Source organism: Erpetoichthys calabaricus, chromosome 2 (genome assembly GCF_900747795.2).
Source record: "Erpetoichthys calabaricus chromosome 2, fErpCal1.3, whole genome shotgun sequence".
Taxonomy (NCBI): Eukaryota; Metazoa; Chordata; class Cladistia; order Polypteriformes; family Polypteridae; genus Erpetoichthys; species Erpetoichthys calabaricus.
The window spans coordinates 238,363,480-238,381,249 of NC_041395.2; the positions used below are offsets into that span (position 1 = coordinate 238,363,480).

Consider the following 17,770-nt stretch of genomic DNA (forward strand, 5'->3'; position numbering starts at 1 on the left):
GTTATATGTCCTGCGAGAAAGGGATGTAACCACGCCCTGGGCAGAAAATAAAGGACAAGTATGGTTTTTACAAAAGTTTTAAAGTAAAACTGAAAATAATGCATATGTAACAATTCACATGAAAATAACAATCTCTTTAAATTGTATATCCAGTAAACCAAACCCAGGGGTGGGCGAGAGAAGTGAGCAGAGCCCCCTAGTATTACTGAATTATAATGTGCAAAGCACACATAAATATCATATAATGCACAAAACACCTATTGAGGTAGCCCATGTCTGTCTACCCACATGAAACAACTCAGCCCCGTTGTGGACCAATTTTGTGAAATGTGATACAGTTAACCTTCAAGGAAATTTGTTGAGACAGTTCCATTTTCATTGACATATCTTAAACAAATCACGCCATACACCATTTTAAAATTTCAAAATACCTCCCATCGAAAAGCATTGCAAGCTTGTCCATCCTTAAACAGGGATACATTCCATGTGACTTCAACTACAAATTAGGTTACTGTTTCAATTTTACCTTGATAGTGGTTACATAAAATTTTATATTTTGTGTATGTTCTTATTTTTCATCTCTGATAGCCACTACTGATGGAAAATAGATCCTCAGTATACAGTAAGTTAATTAAACACTATGTGCATGGGTAGGAAGTCGCTGTCAGTGGCTGCTTGTGCATGTGCAGGATGGCAATCCTCCACTTGCCAGTCGATATGGGCGCGCATTGGGAAGTCTGTGCATCAGCAAGTTGTTTCTGCTTTATGAAGTCTCCCCAGCTGCTTCAGCGCAAACAAAATAAGTAATGCATCAGTCCTCCAGATTCTTTCAGTTTTAACAGGTAAGTGATTTTCCTAACCATAAAATTATAAAATGCAAGCATGAATAACAAAAGGTTATCTAGATACGAGTGACGTGCCCTGTTTCACGTAAGCCACTGTGCACAGAGCAAATAAACATTTACACTTTATTTACATTACACTAAATAAACCTCACAGCTCCATTATCTACAGTTTATAATGATTCACTATTTGACTGACAGCATAATTTACTAGGGTGACCAGATGTCCCAGTGACAACGACAGTCCCAATTTCAGGCTGTGCATCCTGATAAGTAACTGCAGAATTTCAAAATGTCATAGTTTTAACAGGCTGCCCATCTTATAAAACATTGCTTTGCAGACACAGACATAATATTCACAATATATTTAGAACTGCACATATAGTAACTCCAAGGAGCACAAATTTTCATACCTATGTGATATCAAAAATAATAACACGGTCAAACCTCTGACTGGGAAAGCTTCATTAAAAACTTGTTGTAAATTAGAACAGCATCATGAAGGGCGACTGTGAAGCAGGTAAAAACAGACAATATTGGCATTTATTTGTTGACACTTCAAGCATGTGTTCATTTGTTCTTTGCAAGTGACTTCTTTCCTGTGCCCTGATCCCTCTTTGACGGAGATTAAATAAAGCAGGCATTAAACAAATGACGATGGACTCTATACATGGGCATTCATGCTACACAAATGTCTTGGGTTGAGGCTTTGTAAATGTTTTCATCCTATAATTTGCCATCAGAGTGCCTCATTCACTTCATATCTATAATGATCACTTGCTGTTCCATTTTATGAAAATGACAACAACCAGACATGCTAATGCCAAGAAGGAATTACTTACAGAAGTGTTTTATTTTTTTTTTTAAAAGGTTATGTGAATTGTCAAATGCCAATTGTCACTGTGTGTGAATATAGAATATATGTGTGTGTGTGAGAGTGGTCCTCATAATGGACTAGAGTCCCATCCAGGCCTGTTTTCATCCGTTCTCCAACCCTGGTGAGAGGGCATTGGCCCCACCAAGCCCTGAAATGGATTCAGAAAGTTTTAGAATTAACCTAATGAACTCAGTCCTTTGAGGTTTACAGTGCCTGTATATCCCTCAGACACACCTGAATGTTACACCATACATATGTTATCTAACTTGTTACTTATTGCTGTCAAGTCCTAAAATTGCCAGATGTATGGTGCCATCAGAGGGATGATTGTATCAAGGACGTAAATACTAAAGTCAGCCGTGTAAATTAATTATCAGCACTTTCTTTGATGGAATATAGTGGTCAGTTGATCTATGATTCAAAGAAGCAGAACATAATGTAGAGGACAATGACTGTACACTAAAACAGTCTTGCCAAAGTGTATCCAATTTTAGGGAAACTCCAAGACTGAATCTCTACGGCTTGATGGTGATAAGTAAGTCAATTAGCATTGCTTGTGAATTCCATGATTCCAATTATTTAGTTTAAAACTTAATTTATTGTCTCCTTCCTGATGTGTTTCCTAATCTGATGCTGTAAAATGGAGACAACCTTACAGTATACAAAGAATTAAATAACGCAGAAAATTTATGACTAAACTCAATAGAAAATGAAAGACGATAATCAAAGGCAGAAGTAGCACAAGAGAACACTTCATAACACTGAGATCTTCATTAAGAAACACATTTTCGAAATCCCACAAACAGGATGCTGCAAATCTTAGTGAGTGAAGATTGAGAAGGCTGATTGTAGAATATCTAAACTGGACTTCAAAATATCCTAGAAACACATCTAATGAGAACATCAGCATCTATAAACTGTCATAATGGATTCTAAAGATTTCCAAAAAAATAATTTTTGAATTTTTCATTGCTTAATCACAATCATTATAAACAGAAGAAAAAAAAGTCTTGGGGGAAAAAAAGCCTGTGTTATTTCACACTACATAAAAAATGTTCTGTGGTATACCTAATAAAATGGGGCAGTGGCAAGTGCTGCTGCCTTGCGGCTCTAAAGGCCTGGGTTCAGATCACAGCTCTGGTTTTGTCTTCCGTGCCATGGGGACAGGCTCCATTCTTTAGTAACCCATTTGAATTAATGAATTACAGAGGTTTGATAATGGATTTATGAGTAGAAGTACTTTTACATACTTGGAAGTACTTGGAGCTTAAAATGACATAAAGAAATCTAAACAAATGCGTATTATCACTTTAAACTGTTATGCTTTTAATAGATATTTCACCCCATGCAGAGTAAGTTTTTATCAAGCGGAACAGCAGAAACATTTAGTAGTTTTACTTTAATTTAGGGGTGGCACAGTGGTAGCGCTGCTGCCACACAGTAAGGAGACCTGGGTTCGCTTCCCAGGTCCTCCCTGCATGGAGTTTGCATGTTCTCACCCATGTCTGCGTGTTCTCCCCTTTCCTCCGGGTGCTCTGGTTTCCTCCCACGGTCCAAAGACATGCAGGTTAGGTGCATTGGCGATCCTAAATTTGCCCTAGCGTGTGCTTGGTGTGTGGGGGTGTATGTGTGCCCTGCGGTGGGCTGGCGCCCTGCCCGGGATTTGTTACGCCCTGTGCTGGCTGAGATTGGCTCCAGCGGACCCCTGTGACCCTCTGTTAGGATATAACGGGTTGGACAATGACTGACTGACTGACTTTAATTTAGTTTTGCTTATACATTGAGACCTAATAACTGAGTTACTGGACTTTAAACCACAAGGTTACTGGTTCAGTCCATGTCTGTGTCTCACTTTTGGTGAAATTCTGTAAAAGGTTAATAGAGGCCTCGTTACTCGCTTTTCATTTAACTTGAAAATATTGTTTTCTGTACTGTTACGATATATTATTATAACTAATGTCAGCACCATTTACTTTATATATTTCTTTATCACTGATAATTCAGTATACTGTGGTGTTCCTGCAGATATCTTACCTGTAAAGGCAAATTCTGATAGATATTTCATGTTGCTATAGCTCTCTACTCCACCTTGTGGTTAAATAAAAATATTGTAGTGTTTTTGCAGGATTATTTCACAGATGTACAGCATAAGAACACAGCAGATTCTAACTGTATGCCAGGACTGTGGATAGAAATAAATAATAGCAATTCATATTTTAAGAAAGGAAATTACTTAAGTATAAGTCTGAAAAAGCTAGGGGTCAGGAATGAATTCAGAGGTGTTCAGTTTACTCAATATTGGTCTTTGTGAAATAAGGGGCTTACTAATAAATCTGAAATCCACATTAAGTCATTTTGCTCATTTTGTTTGAACATGAGAATTATAAAGTATATTTTCATGTACTTTTGTATTAATATACTTTTTCATTTCAAAAAGTTTTAGTAATATATGTGAAGACAAATAGTAAGGGTATGCTAAATTATTTTTGCATCCCTGATGGAGAGTTACATTTAGAATAAAGTTTTAAATACAATAAAGATATACAATTAGTGTCTACTTCACAGTCTATACTCATTAACATGATCCGAGTTTTGTTCATTGAAGTAAAATTGTGTTTGCAAAATTAAATTATGTTAAAAAAAATAACAATGTTTAATGCTGTGTTATTTTTGGCTGGGTACAAAAGGCAAGAGTTTACTTGCTAACAATGAGATCCTGTGGGAGAACTTCTTGAAATTAAATGTGTTTTCCAAGGAGGAAACTTTATTTTGATGAGAAGTACATCTTATACAGTAATTTAAACAGTATGTATCATATTTATTGTACCACTACTAAGGCACATTTGCTCAATTTTCTCCTAGGTTTTTTTTTCTTTCTTCCCAGAAACATTTCTAATTCCCATAATACACACACGAAAGAGTGATTGTTGTATACTCATGCATTTGTGTATCTGTTCTGCACAAACTTCCAAAGTGAAATTTCCTTTTGCATACTTAGTGGGAGTGGCCTTACAACAAGGAAAAATACTGTGGTCTCTCCAAAGAGTGGAATATCACCTCAGTGGCAAGTGATATTTTAACAGAATATTGTGTCTTACCTATCTGTATTACTTAAGTAAATTTATTATTATCTCATCTCTTATCACTTCTGTCTTTGCAGTTTTTGAATGAAAATATTAACTTATTAAAGTAAATTAAAAACTATACATTTTTCAAAGTAAAGCTAGTGATATTTTTAAGCTGCATTCCTGAAGATTATAAAGCAGCTGCTGGATGCATACAACCTTAATAACCTAAGTCTTGGGTCCCATTTTAAATAGTGTGTAGTACTTTTTTGTTTTTATTTACAGATATTTGAGTTTATTGCATTTTATGGCTATTTCAAACAGCAGAATTAGAGTATATTTTACTACATAGAAGGAAATAATGTGTATTCTTTGTAACATAATGAACCATACAGTCTGAACATATGTGAAGCGCTTCTAAAATTAACGTTATTTTACTGCAGAACCAAACACTCAACTATGCTGCATTATTCTACTGGGCTACAATGTCTATTGTTGAATTTAGTTAGTGATATTAATATGCTGTTGAAAAAAGTAGTATTTTTTCTAGCCCAGCTTTATTTATTTATTTTTTTGTTTTGCTTAATGATTTATTCCATAAAGGTCAAGATGACATAAAAGTCGCTTTTTCTTCAGTGCTAAAATTGAAATCTAGTCTTCTGTATTGCACATTGTTTCTCCATAGCTCCAGTGCATTAGTCTTATGAGCTAAATGAACTAATCTCTGATGTTTATTTTGCTGTACATAATACAACTATGACCATTCCAGTATCTGCAATAGACCTTTTTCTCAGTAATAACAAAAGAAGCAATATTTTTATTCTGTGTTAATTTCAGCTTAACTGAAAGGTATTATACATAGCTGTCTTTTCCATGTCTTCTCACCTTCAAAGCCCTACATAACCTTGCCCCCCTCTACCTCACTCAGCTCCTAGCTCCTTGCACTCCTTGTCGCTCTCTCAGGTCTTCGAGCAGTAATCTCCTTACTGTCCCACCCACCATACTCTCCACCCTGAGAGGCAGGTCCTTCAGTGCTATGGCCCCTCAACTCTGGAACTCTCTTCCTAAGTCTCTTCGAGATTGCTCCTCTTTCTGCACCTTTAAATCTCAACTGAAAACTTTCCTCTTCTACAAACTTTTGTCTTCCGTGTAATTTTTTTTTTAAAAGTCTGTATGTAAAGGGACTTTGGGTTTGTGAAAGACACACTTAAATGCAGCTTATTATTATTATTATTATTATTTATGTGTTATAATTTGTGATGAAAATACAGCACAAGTAGTTTATTTAAATAGATATCTTGCATAGAATTAAATTATTTCATGCATTTTAAAATGTACTGCTTTTGTAATGGAGTTTAATTCCTTAATGCATGAGGGGGGAAAAGTTTTTTTTTTTTTTTTTATCTTGAAAGTATTGTTTGCACAGACTATTAAAATGGTAAATGTACCATTTCATTTTTGTGTAACATTTATCCTGGTGATACTACAGTGATAACATTTAAGTTTTTTTTAAACTTCTATTATTAATTATTAAGCCAAATAAGGTAATTGAATGCATTAGTTTAGCATGCAATTCTTCATCTAAGATTTGTCTATGTGTAGTTTGCACATTGCCCACCATACCTGTATGGTTTTAGCTCCTACTTCCTAAAAACTGGATCGTTAAGTTAAGTAGCAGGTTCTGGCCTACAGTAACCCAGAATTGTATTAAACAGGGGAGAGGAATGAGAATTTTAAAATTTTCACCATTTTCGGCCATCGTTTTGGTAGAAGTAACAATTTTGTCACAAAATAAGAAGAGATGTTCATGCCAGGTCATCATAGCCAATGACAATTTCTTTAAATTAGGGATGTTATAATCCAAGAAATTTGGTTAACATTTTATATAAAGAATCAGAGAAATGTAATTTCTTAATGTCAAATTAAAGAAACTCAACATAGGCAGATTTAATATTCTTGTTGAATTCTGCAATGTACTGGAAGGTCACATGGGCTGCACTTTACCTCTAGAATGTCTGCTGGCATGACACAAAAGCAAAGCAATTTATTTCATGTTTTCTGCTGATGTACATGGTTGGTGCTTAAATGTAAGGAGCTGAACTTTAAGACATACCGATTCCTTTCTCCTGTTAATCCTGTAGCTTGATTCTTCCTGCTTTTGTTTGTTTTCATCCATTTCAATTCAACAAGATAAAAGGGAAATAAAGTAGCAAAACTTTTAAAAGGTGGACAAGGTAAACTTTATTCAGCTAGATATGATCTATTTACACAACGCAAAACAAAACAGTTATTAGTTTACATGCTTGGTGCTTACCTCTCATACAGCTAATGCCAAGAAGTAACTGACAATCTTACAAATACTGATCTGTCCTTTGCTGAGGGAGTATACATATTCTGGAATGGATGTACTAAAACAACACAAAAAGCTGTTTCGCCACTCCAGTAGAAACTATGAGAAAAAACAACTGTGAGAGCACAAGCCCTTTGGTTTTATACAAAACATTTTAAAAACCCTATCATTTTCTTTTATAAAAACTAAAAATTTGAACAATATACCATTCTGTGCACCATGGGCCTACTGATGTGCCATTGTCAATGCTTAAAATGGTTCAAATAGCATGTGCTTACTGATATTAACAATTGTTGTAAATGGTGATAAACATTGCTTATTGTACTTGCCATATTGTGTCATGTTTCTGAGAAAATTCTGACATTTTTTTCCCTAGTCTGAACACTCATACTACACACACCAGTATCTCAGTCACACTAAGGTACACTTTCTCTCTAATTTCTTTGCTCGCTGCTTAACTATAACCTCACTGCTACTTCTTTGCCTGTACTGTAAAAGGTGCAACTGCCATTGAGGAAGCACATACTGGATTAACAAGTTCTTATCTGATTGTGTGTTTCATTAAAACTCAAAATACGAGGAGGACCAGCAAGGAAGGGTTATAACACTTCTTTTATCAGGATGTATCAGAGTTCACTTTGTTGTTATACTTGATTTGATTCAGTTAAAATTATTGATTTTTTTCAGTATAAGTTTTAATTTTGCAGTTGACAAAGAGGCTATGTTGAAACATTGTTTTCTTCGTAAAGCACACTGTGATATGGGATAAGGGTGGAAGGGTGTGGTGCTTAGATAGTTTAACTATGTCTTACTTAGTCACAATCTTAAGTATTAAATTGTTATTGATAAAGTAGATCCAGTGGAAGTCTTTTAAGTAAATGGCAAATCATGTATTTGAGGTAATTGGAAGGAAGTGCATTTTGGATTGAGGACAGGGAGCACTTCTTTATGGAAAGTATTGTTTGGATCTAGAACAAACTACTGACGTGTGAATCTAAAGCAGAAATTTTTACAACGTTTAAGAAGTACCTGGATGAGATAATGGTACAGCTTAGCTATGAGTTAAACAAATGAGCTTTGGACAGAATGATTTCCTACTGTTTATCAAATTTCCTATAGGTGGTCTTATGTATTTACTGTTAATACATTTTTGATTTATACAAGTACCATGTAAAGCACAGGTTAATTTATATACTAAAAGTAAAACCTGCTTCTGAACTTTCCAAAACAGCTGTTATGGTTTTATTTTTACTGTTACAGTAATGGAAATGTGGAACATAAGAGTTTTTCAATTCATACTTGTAAAAGCATCAATGGAGATGATAAAAGATAAAATGATCACAGCAGTTTAATTTAGTTACATATTAAAAGATGTTAAAGTTATTTAACATAGTTAGTTTATACTTGGGACATAATACCTTGTTCATGAGTTTGTGCAGGACTAAAATGATTGATTGGCTTTTATAATGAAATAAATATAATGTATCCTCCAGTCAAGCATTGCCTTTTTTGTGTTAAACTTATTGCTGCATTGGGAAATGCTATTAAAAACCATTGTATTGAAATGAAAATCTAAAGAAATGTTCTATTACAAGTTAAAAAAGGAGCATCATAAAGTTATTGCAATAGGATTTACAGTAAAAATATTTTATAACTGTTAAACTTTCTGTCTCACTAATTGCTTTGTGTAAAGCCTTATTTTTTATTTTGCAAAATGTAATCATCGGGGGTATAATAAGTTGCAATTTCAAAATATGTTTTGCATAGTAAACTATTAGAAAACTACTTACAATAAAGCAGCTTGCTATAGCACCAAACACTACTCCTGACAACGATCTGCATTGCCTTTATTACAACATGCAGTTGTTAATAATATTGTTAATGCTGCTTTCAGATGAGAAGAGCTATATAATGTATAGTGAGAAGTTAATCGTGTTCACATCATCTTCTTTTTCACAAAAGAACAGCCAAAAATTGAAACCCTTCATTAAAAACAGTTGTTTATTAATGATATTCCATGACTAAACAATTAAATCTCTCAGAGTAAATGATTTCACTGAATAAAATGAACAAATTTAGTGAGTAAATTCCCTGAGCTAACCTGAATGCAACAAGTAAATTCAATAAAAATAATCAAAGTGTCCATCATTATTATTGGTGATTAAGCACCTGTCCTCTTCAGCAGACTGAGGGCACTGATTAGGCAATGCAAATATCTCAGTTCAAGCAGGAAAAGTGCTTTTTTTTCTAATGTTAGTATATCAAGGGGAAAAAGATGATTAAAACTTAGAAAATAGTTGTACATTATAAAATAAAATAAAAATTGGGAACACAAAGGTTTGTTTGTTTATTATTTCAATTGCTTTTTTCTTTTGCAGAAAGCTGCAAGAGCTGTCCTACTCTTGCTTAATTTGGTCTTCAGTGTGTCATTTTCTATGATATGTTGTGACCCACGGATTATTTTTTTATATCGTTGTTCAAATAATTGTAGCTTTGTTCCTTTTTTGAATAGAGGTGAAACATAAAATTGTCACTTATTATTCAGTGAATTAGAAATCTACGCCTAAAGCCAAGCACTACGTATTTTAAGAAATTATTTGATTAGTCAATCAGTAACCTTATCACATATGTGTCTTCACATATAGTTTGATAAATTAGTGGCGATAGAAAGTATTAAATTTTAAATATTAAGTAAAACATGAAATAAAGATTATATACTTGTAGTAAATTGAAATAATTGCCCGGAAAACCAATGATAATTAAATGCTTGCTGTGTTTTCAAGTCATGCAGTGAAAGGTGTTGTGAATGAGTTATATGGTGGATCATTTAAAAATAATAATATATATCCATATTCTTCGTATCCAGTCATGTAAATATCTTATTTTGTAAAGCACTACTCCATCCATATCCCCTTTATTTAAAGAAAGAAAATAATGTGGATTCTTAAGGTGAAAAAAGACTTGAATCAGTTATTATATTGGAATCGAGTAGAGTAAGATCATATACTCAGTGTTTGCAATGACGTGGTCAAACAGTAGTTAAACGATAGAAAACTTATCAGAGCTGGGAAGAAAAACTAAAATAATTGTTTCTTACATCAAAATATGGCTTTCACAGATAAATGATGAAGTTATCTCAGACTGATGTACAGTTTGCAACACTTAAAAATGCAGAATTAAAGAATAAAGGTACTCAAAATAAGATGCAATCCACTCGCCAGAGTGAAAAATATGTAGGGTTACAGGTTAATGCATAAACCATGACCAAGTAACATTCTGGGAGAAATCGTTATAGACAGATTTTCCAAATATTACCCTCCATCAAAGTGAGGTAGTATTAAAATTGAAAGAAAAAAATTCAGATGATAAAAGGCATTTTACTTAATTTTTGAAACACAATGGAGGTAATGTCCTGACTTTTGCTTGAATATCCATTCTTGGGACTGGCTCTTTTATATTCATTGTTAATGCAAATAATGACTGTAGCAGTGGGTTGACTCTTCAAAAGAACTCTTGACAACTGAGTGCAAGAAATTATTGGCTGCTTTTTCAACTTGTATCAGGACAATTCCCAACCTCATAGTGTCAAACGAAAACTGTGAGGTTCATTAGGGATCACAACTTAGCCTGGGTAAGCCACTCACCTGATTACATCTATGTACTTTTGCTTCATAACCAAATATTTATTCAGATGTTGAATTTGTAATCAAGAAAAGCAGTATTCATTCAAAAGTCATTGGTCATGTTCTTCTGTGTACACTACTGCTAGATGCTTTAAAAGTTATATTCAACTTAAAGTTATTTACTGTCTTTTTTCAGACACTGTATTCAGTTATTAACAGATTGATGCCGGTTACAAGCACATGTTAATTGACCCTTTAAAGGTGAAATTTCTTAACAATATCAGAGTAGCATAATTTCATGTGCATTAAATACAATTATTAAATAAAGTAGCAACAAACTCTGACTCTGTTGCATACAGTTTTAATAAAATAATTGCTACAAATTGTAAATAGCCACATAGATGTGTCATTTGTAATAGTATTTAATTTTTTTCTCACTGTTGTTTGCTTATACAAAATGGCTGTTTTAGTTCTTGCAGTGTCATTAAAATAAGCAAAATAATGAGACTTTTTGTTTTTTTCTGACTGGCTAAGTATAACATTGGATTAATCTGATGCTGAAAATAAAGCAGTTCCACATACAGTATGTCATTGCCTTTTTGATTGCTTGTTTGGTGTATTTTCCAAGTGGTACTGCTTAAACTTATTCTTTCATCTCAGAAAAAAGGGTAAAGATTTTATCTTTATAGGATATATGTTGTAGATCTGATACTTAAAAATGACCTTTACGACTCCAAATGTGTAGTGAAATACCAAATATGTATAGTATTGTACAGAAGAATCCCTTATCTTAAATCATATTCTCTGTGTGTCATGTAGGTTTCAATACTATATTTAATTGTCTTCATTTATAATAATCACACGATGCAGACATTAATGAAGTCGTCTCATGTACTCTGACATGTTTCACTACACCAAGCATTATGCTTCTTGTTAATGATGTCTCTTTTCTGTCACGACTGCTGTTCCTGCTACAAAATAGGTATAGTTTCCCTTCTCTCAAAATCTGATATCAGAGTCATTAAACTATATGGCTGATACACTGTGATTCCAATTACAAATCAGTTGCAGTACTAACCTAAAGTGACTCATCCTTGGAATATGTTGTCTTAGACAGAAGTTCTTGTTTGGACAGTTTTATATTTGTCCCTTAACTGAATGCAATATTAGGTATGAATGCTGACACTAAAGGGACTTTTCTGTTGATGTATCCTCAGTGATCCGGTGGATTATGATTTATGTATTAACTATAAAACTGCATAAGCAATCCCTTTAAATCTCCTTATGTACTTTAGCAGTGGAAGCTTTCTGTTCCTTTAGCATGTGGCTCTTGATAATTTTCTTGTGCTGTATATATTAAAATAGATGGGTGGTTTACTTTCAGAGGATGTTATACTAGTACTCCCTGAATTATGTAGAGGATATGAATTCTTCTGTGTGCTGACATTTTTTATATGATGTCTTTAGTTAGAAAATAATTTTCCTTAGTTTAGGGGATCTTTATATTATCATACTGCATAACTGAAGATATAATTCTGTTTGAGTTGGTCTGCTTAAGAATATGTAAAACTGAATTAGATGTAAATTTGTTGTAAGTGTATGTTTTGAAGTTTTAAATACTGTATATACATTATTTAAGAAATTAAGAAATATAATTTCTTGCTCTTTGCCCAGACACAGGGGAGAGAGTGTTTGTCTCTGCAGCATCTGGTACAAGGTGGGGAATCAGCTATGGAAGCACTGAAAACACATTGTAGGGCACAAGTAACTTACATATTTTTGGAATATTGCAGGATATACTCATAATAATAAAACAAGTAGAGGTTCTTCCTTTTTATTTTAATTTATTCTGGAGGTAATATATTTTTTCTAAAGTTGGTATGTTTTCTTAGTTGAAACATACTAGTAAAAGAAGGCTCAAGTAGAATTTTTTGTAATTATTACTACTACTGTCACTGCTGTTTTCCTGAGTATTCCACAGCTCACTTTTTTAGTTTGTAAAGTAAATGTAGTATGGCATTACATGCAACAGAGGAAAACAGTACTACATGATTTCGTAATTAATCATATATATAATACCTCAAATCATCATCAGTACTTAAAATCTGTACTTCATATTTTGAACATCATGAATATACTAGTACTGTCTAAATGGATTGTTGCCTGTAGTTCTAAATGGATTTTAGTTGAAAAAAAATAATACACAGCAACCTAAGAAACTTTTACTATCTTAGGCATTTACAGTTTTTGGTTAGGCATTTACAAACTAGAATTTGGTGCTGCTGCCTCATAGCTCCAGCGGCCTGGATTCTGTGTGTGTGTATATATGTATGTGTGCAATATTTGCATGTTCTTCCTATGTCATTGCCCAAGTTTCCTCCAAGTTTATATAAAAAAATTAAACAATTTGAATCAAACAATCGCATGTATACCTAGTGATGGACTTGGCATCCTTGGTTCCTGCCTTGCATCTGATTCTGATGTAAGAGACTCCATCCCACCACAGCCATGAAATTTGGATAAGCAGGTTTGAAACTTGATGAATAGTTGTATATTATTTAGGCACTTGCCTAAAGAATGCCTTTGCAAAAATAATTTTACAGACAGAGATCTCTAAAAAGAATATTAATGAACCACTAGTCAAAATATTGTACAAAAAGAGAGAGGCTGTTGTCGAACAACTGATGAAAAAGAGTAATCACTAAGAGATCACTGACTCCTAACATGAAGCATTCACACAGTGAATTATCATGCAGCCATGTCATCATTAAAAGACACTTTGAATATTATGAATGGCTTGAGGTGACTGGTAAATGTATAATTGACTAGTGCGGGAGGGGCTATACTATAATGAACCCCATAATATTTTGAAATGTAGAGTTTTGAGAAATTTGTTACAGTTTAAGCACAGATTGGTCCCACTTGTGGTCCACATTGTGCCATAGCTATAGACTGAACTTTCTAGTTAATACCCTAATCATTAACCACCTAACCCACACTCATGTTGAATTTATGTTGAGGTCAAACTTTTTTATTGTTTTTATTGCTTTTGTTTTTATAACATGGGTTGCAACAGTATGTCAAGGGGAGTTTTGAACAATAATACCCTATTTTCCCCCATCTCTCTGGATATAACGCATGCCTCTGTATATTAGAATGTAAAAACTGAATCTGTGCACTTGACATAGTTTTTCATAAGTTTCTTATGAAATTGGTGGATTTTTCAGTGAGCTGGTAAGTTTTAAAAATAGTATATTTGTTATATTTTAATGTTTGCCATGTGTGAGCACAGTCCTAAAACCATCTGTCAATGAGCCGCCACTAGAGGTTTGTTATAAATCCTGTGGCACTTGTTATAAATCCTGTAGCACTTGGAACTTCTTCATGTTGTTGACATTGAGGGATGAATCTTCAGTGTGATATATTTTAACTGAAATAAATGAATGAATGAAAAAAGCAAATAAGATGCATGATGTGTGTACTATGTCCTAGATTTTTAAAACATTCTGGAATAGAAGTTATTAAAGAATAAAATTTTGCAGATGCTATTATTGTTAAAGCGCCATGAATATTAGACACAATGCACTTTGCATTACGTAAACTTCTTGCATTGCTGAATATCCTTTGTGTGGATTCAAATGCAGTACCTTCGTCTAAGATGTGCTCTGATAGCTAACTGAGCTGACGTCTTGCCTGTTAGTTCTTTTACTTTAAGAGCACTTTTTTTCTTAAGCATAGAGAACAGTGAATTCTAGATTCTTCCATCTATATTTGAGTCTTGGTCTTTTTTAACATGTATTGGTTCCCCATGGAGGTACAAGTGTTTCCCTTGGCTTTGCATTATGCTGTGCTTCACATATTTAATTATTGATTAAAGAATGAAGCAAACCTGTAAAGTTGCTAACATCTTGATTTTACCTACAGTAGTTGTGCCCCAAGAATCTCTTTTAGTATGTACATTTAAACAAAATTAGTAATAATAATCATCACAGCAAAAGTGATTTTTTTTTTATTTGATAGCTTGCATGTTTCTTTTTTAATAAGTCCCATTGGAACTGCAGTTTTGCTGTCAGTCCTTTATTACAGCATTTTACCAATGCATTTGCAAGCTGGTTTTTATATAATTAGGATCTTATTTTAAATGAAAATTTTATGTGCTTCTCAAATATGACTATAATTCTACAGACTTTTCTGTGCATGTATTCAAAGGAATGCTTGGTCTATGCTACTTTCCTTAAAATATAGCTTATGAGTATAAAAAACTGGACTGACAGCTCTTTTTGTATTTTGATTATTTTGAGAAAGTCTATATTGTAGTGAGCTCTAAATTGGAAGTGAGATACACCATAAAAATAGAGTAAAATTCATTCAATTTACATGGATTGTGTTTATGCTGCTCAAAACAACCGTAAATAGATGAATAAATAATAATTTAACTGTTGAGTGGGATGGAATTGTTCAGTGTTGTTTTAATAATTCACAAGTTATTTCACTTTGCTGATAGTCTTCAGAGAGCTGTCATCGATCCTCTTGTATCAAAAATTGTCTATATTGAAGTTATTTCATTTATTAATGTGTGTTTTTGATTTCCTCTCAGGACCTACCATTGTACTGTTTGGGTTCCAGGAGGTACCAGATTGCCCTCATGTGTATGTTTTGCATGCAGTACATGTATGCCCTTTAAATGACTGTTATTACATTCCATATTTTTTCTATTGTCCCCTAGTACTAGCTGATCTTTAGCACATTTGAAAACCTACCCTTAATGAGGTATTTGGAAAAATGATTGGATGACTTAGCAAATCATAATATTTTGTTATCTGATACTATTATTTGATATGTTGTTCAATGCCTGTTCTTATGTTGATATGTATTGTACTTGTAAGGTACATCCATCATCTTGTCATAAAGACAGAAGTCTGTTTCAGTCTGGTTCATGGATATAGCATTCCTTTTGAATGTGAAATGTCAATTTGGCACCTCCTTACATGTCCTTACCAAGAAGCCATTGTAGAATGTTCGTAAATGTTTATTGCTCTAAGCCTGAATTAGCCATTAAGCCACATGTAGACATATTTGGACATGTGCTGAAACATGACAGAATAAATCACAGATTGAAGCAATAGTCAAAAAGTGGAACAAAGAAAATAACATTTATTTTGATAAATCTCAATATATGCAATGCTGACAGAATCAAAATATGAACTGTAGTAATTTTAGCGAACAGTATTATACTGAGCACAAAGAACAGAGACTTTGTGGACTGACTGTTCATTCATTTTATGAATCTATGACATTTATTTCACTATTTAAACATATTTGGAAAAGTAAACTTTACAATGAACTATATTGTCTAAAAGAATATAAAAGATAACTAGCTTTAAAATTAAGCACATCAATGTTACTGTGAGTAGTTTACCTTAGAGTTAAAGCCAGCAAGTAGTGTAAAAAATGACTGAGATAGAGAAAGATAAATCTTTTTAAATATCACATCAAACAAATGTAAATTTGTATCAAGTGTAACCTGCTGATTATACATAAAATAAACAAAAATTCGTATCATGTTGGTATTAATTGGAAGCAAGCTTGGATGGGATATGAAAAAAGGTAATTATACTTAAGTAAAACACAAACGGGGCCACACAGTTAAGGATAACATAATGCTTGGAATATTGACTATGTTTATACAGTACTTGTGAATATATTTGCACCATGGTTGTGTGGTCAGTTTGTGTGGTCTCTAGTGATTCTAAGTCTGTATACCATATCTTTTTTGTGTGCTTGTGGTCTCTGAGTTCATCTTCTTTCTTGGGGGGGTGGTACATAGGTGCTTGTTTCAGGTGGTTTTTTTCCTTTCAACTACTCTACCTTTTATAGCTAAACTATGCCCTTTGCTATGAATTTTCATCATGTATTCATTTTAATATTGTATACATACTTTCAAAAGTGAAACGGAAGTGTGTTTGTGGCCCAGCAATTTTCCTTCTGGCTGTAATTAAATATTTACGTGTAGTTTTTTTCTTGTGTGTAAAAATATATATTTTTTTACATTTCTTTGACATTTTATTAGTGTAGGAAGAAATACTTATGAAATTATGTCACACAGTTTTCTTTCTATACATGTGCACAAGTATATGTAGTGTTTCTAGAAGCATTTAATTTTTAGATTCTGTTCTCGTATTAGCTCTGCAGCACCTAATCATTTTTTCTTTTGACAGCATTATACAGTATATCTAATATGTCCTTTCAATCGAGAGGGATATATTTATATTAGGACTTAGTAAACATAAAGCAAAAATGTAGTTCAATCAGGTACTTTGGAATGAAGTGCTTAATAAATAATCCCATTAACGCATGAAAGGTATCATCTGGGTTCTGGACAAAGCAGTCTACCCTGTCCTATTTTATTTGCTGGAATGATTAATTCACCAGCAGTGTCTATATAAATGATTGTATATTGGCAGGGTATCCCCATCTAAAATTAAAGAAAACAGCAGCTTAATACATATGGTATATACTTTATTCATCTCTTCTACAGATACTGCATTTAGGATTCCAGCAGGATAAAAGCTGAGGTAACTGGTTTCTGTCATGATTCTGTTCAGGTTTTCTCCCAGAGCAATTTCCTTATGCAGCGCAAGCTTCTCTAGCTCTTTACCAATCACAAAAAAAAAAAAAATCTTTTGAAAAGTATAGAAGACCTGCTGTTGGTTGCAAACAGCTGAGGACATACTAAGTGTCTACCTTCTATCGGGCTGTGCAGGACTTAGTGGTTCATCGCAGTGAACAGCAAGTCTCCAGAGAACAAGGCTTTTGTGAGTCAGTGGTGCAAAGCGTATATAATTGAAAGTTTGAATAGTGTTTGCAGACTCAAACTGTTGAAATATATGAGGACCCTTTTCCATTAAAATGCTTTATCAAATGAATAAAAAGCCTGTAAAATTGCTTAAATATAAAAACTGCAGGTTGTGTCTAACAGTTTTTTCCTAATATTTTCATGAAACAATTTTTGA

General features: G+C 33.4%; 2 protein-coding genes across 2 annotated transcripts in view; one reads left to right on the plus strand and one right to left on the minus strand.

The window, feature by feature from the left end:
• The window catches only part of dock1 (dedicator of cytokinesis 1), an 870,017-nt gene that overhangs the window by 434,862 nt on the left and 417,385 nt on the right, over nucleotides 1–17,770 (plus strand). The window lies entirely within an intron of this gene.
• The window catches only part of LOC127526864 (inhibitory synaptic factor 2A), a 101,412-nt gene that overhangs the window by 82,543 nt on the left and 1,099 nt on the right, over nucleotides 1–17,770 (minus strand). The window lies entirely within an intron of this gene.